Source organism: Oryzias melastigma, linkage group LG6, assembly GCF_002922805.2.
Source record: "Oryzias melastigma strain HK-1 linkage group LG6, ASM292280v2, whole genome shotgun sequence".
Lineage (NCBI taxonomy): Eukaryota > Metazoa > Chordata > Actinopteri > Beloniformes > Adrianichthyidae > Oryzias > Oryzias melastigma.
The window spans coordinates 25,348,079-25,351,445 of record NC_050517.1 but is presented as its reverse complement, the minus strand read 5'-3'; positions in this window follow the sequence as shown (position 1 = coordinate 25,351,445).

Here is a 3,367-nt window from a genome sequence, read left to right as displayed (position 1 = left end):
TCAGGCTATTTACAAAGATAATAAAGGACTTGTAAAGCAGTTGAAGCTCCAGCTTTTGAATACGCACAAGCGCACACGTGCTTCAGCGCAATGCTCAAGGACCATTGTCCTTTTAGAGCTAACGGCTCTTTGGGATCAACAAATATAGCTTTAGAGTTGGACAAATTAGTTGTGGTCGCTGTGAGTCCCCAGCAGACTGATTATATATTGAGCTGCAAAGAGAGAAAGGTAATGAAAGCGCACACTTGAAGAAAATTGAACAAAATACACACATCTGACTTTTTTTTCGTAAACCACTGAGCTAAATGAAAGCTTTGCATGTTCTAATCACTCAAATCATTTCAATCAGTTCGAGCTAAATGCAACACCCACTCTGATGCCTATTTGAGAGCTCCCCACACCCACTGCATTATGGGATATCTGAGTGAGACGTAACAATGGTGTGACCGTGCTAGCAAGGCAAAGTTGGACAACATCCAGACACACTGGACACGGTTACTACATGTGTATGATCAGAATGTTACCAGAGGTTCAGCTGTGTTCTATTTAATACCTAAGTGGATTTATTGTCCTTATTGAAATTATATGCATGTATTTCTATAGAATAATCTATTATTATCCTTTTTTAAAAAAAAGATTGACTTAGTAAATTTGCTCTATTCCTTCAATATATTGTTCCCCTTTTTCATACTAGTTGAAAAGTTTCAGTCTTAATGTAAACTGAATTCTCTTTTTGTCTCATTTGCTGTCTTTCCTAAAAGTGTCAGTTCTGATAAAACGTTTTGCAACAGAATTTCTTCCTGAAAAATAAACTGCATCCACTGCTGTCACGTATACCCAAAATATTGAAAGAAGAATTTATTTTAATATTTTATAAGATCCAAAACCCCTATTTTGGGCTTCTTGATGTCCAACTGTTAAGCTACATACACACCAGGCATGTGTGGTGCGTTCAAGAATGTCTGTGTAGCATATAGTGTTCACACAGGTCTTTCACTATCCAATATTGGCTCATGTTCTTAGTTGGAAGAGGCTTGGTGTAAAATATTGAAGCAGTGCAAATTCTGTGAATCTTGCTCCAATTTTTTTCTTTCAAGCTCTAGAGCTTGAAATATGAAAGACGTCTGAATCCCTTCACTATTTAGTATATAGTGCACTATATAGTGCACTTTATTGTGCGATCGCCTTTCTGTAGTGATGTGCGAATCTAAAATTCCAAAATCGAGTGCAGTAGAAAAGTCTTTGCAAAAAACCAGCCAGTGTGGATCGATGCTCACTGCATTAGTGAATATGGACCACAATGCATTGCATTTTAACAATTTTTGTGAGTTTAAATGTAATTTTTTTGTAAACTATCCACATTTTCATCATCAGAACACAGTATTATATATATTTTAATATATAGATGATGTAAAATGTTCGTTTAAATTAGATTTTTACTTCGAGAAATTGGTGACATTATATCTGCGTCTAGAAAGGGGGAAAAAAAAGTAGTGAGGACAGTGCTCGAATCGCTTTTAAAATCTTGGGCACTTGCCTGTCCTGCACTATATAGTTTTTAGTAGTTGGGGATTAGGGAGGGAATTCTGACATAGCCTTGGTGTCATAAATCTAGTCGGGCAAAAACCACAATTATTAATTTCACATTCGTGATCAATGCTGAAACGGTTGCCACTTCCGTGTTTTAAAAAGAAAGCTACTCATACATGACTACCAAATTTCGAATCCCTGACTGATCAAAGTGCAACTGGTTAAACTTTCAGTGTGGATTTTGTACCTAGAATCTGCAAGTCGGCTTAAAAATTTGCGTAGTGACATCTAAATGTGAGAGTTTTTAATGGAGAAGCCGGAACATGCACGTTCCTGTGTTTATATTGACTTTTCATTGGAAGCGGTTGCTCAAATACGTGCTTCCAAGCCTTTTGTGAATCACTTACTAAAATTAAGGTGAAACCTGCAACTCTGTCATGTGCTGCTGTACTTGTTAGTGGTAAATGTATTGAATTAAAAACTCTTTTTTTTTTTTTTAGCGTATTTATACTCAAACATGGTCTGAGACCACAACACCATGATGAGATCTTTTGGAAAATTCTTTACATATGCATCTGTAAGCAGTTTTTTTAATGGACTCGGAGATCCCCAGCTAATATTGGTGCCTGCAGCATCATAATACGCAAACCAATATGTGTTTGATCAGGAAAAAAACAGAATTGACGCATAGCAAGTATGCTTTGCTAATTTACTTTTAATGAAGTTTGCTGTCGTCTACACTCTTAGGGAAGTTGTCATTGAGATTAAGAATGTTAATTATTTTTTTTATGTTTTGCCCAAAGGAAATGTTACATGAATCAGTTCGTGTTTTCAGTTAAATTCATTTCACTAAAATCCTGCTCCTGTTCACAATGAATTGGCTCTTTAACACTGGAGATGTTTCCAGCACCACCTAATTAGCACACACTCTTTGACCTACTGTAATTCTTTGACTGTTTACCCAATCAATGTGAATCCGCGGATTCTAACGGGTAGAAAGTGGTTTATACTATAAGATAGGCGAGTTTACGTTAAATGTTTAAACACAGTATTATGAAGAAGTGCTGGGCGATACGGAAAAAAAAAATTATATCACGATATAAATTTTATATCGTGATAACGATATACGACAAAAAAGTATATTTTAGATTATTCTCTGAAAAATGTCTCATAGCTTACTTTTTTAACTATTTTAAGTGCAAAACAGTTTAAAGTTTGTAAGTAGAAAACAAATTTTTGTACAAACTTCCGCTGGAATCACGTCAACTGTTGAAGAATTACTAAAACAATATAAACACTGGAGCGAAAGCTCTGATGTCATGACTTCGCAAAATAGGAGCAGCTTGTGATTTTTTTAAATGCTGGATGGTACTGATGGCAATAAACTGTGCTGGAAGGATGGAAGTCTGGGAGGTGGCTGATGGGATGTGTAGTGAGGCAGTGGAGGTCAAAAGTCCTGCAAAGGCTCCCTCTGGTGGACGGAGGTGAGTGCTGATGGTTGGATCATGACACCGGGCAGGCTGTCTCTCTCCCGGCGTATTGAGCGAGTTCCGCTGAAGTCTGGGAGACTGGCTGCAGCCAGCGAACCGCCAGGCAGGCGGTGACAGGAGAAAAATGCATGTATTAGACTAGTATTCTACCCGCTAATCGGGTCACTAAAAACATCACGTGCCCAAAGCTGAGTTCCTGATTGGCATATGTGATGCAGCGACCTGTCAAACTTCAGGTATTTACATTTTGGCCTTGCCGCCCGATTCGCGTCTCATAGTTTAAATCGAGCTGCTGGCAGACCTTCGTGCCGCGCTGGTCGCACAAATCGAGCCGCATGGCTTCAATT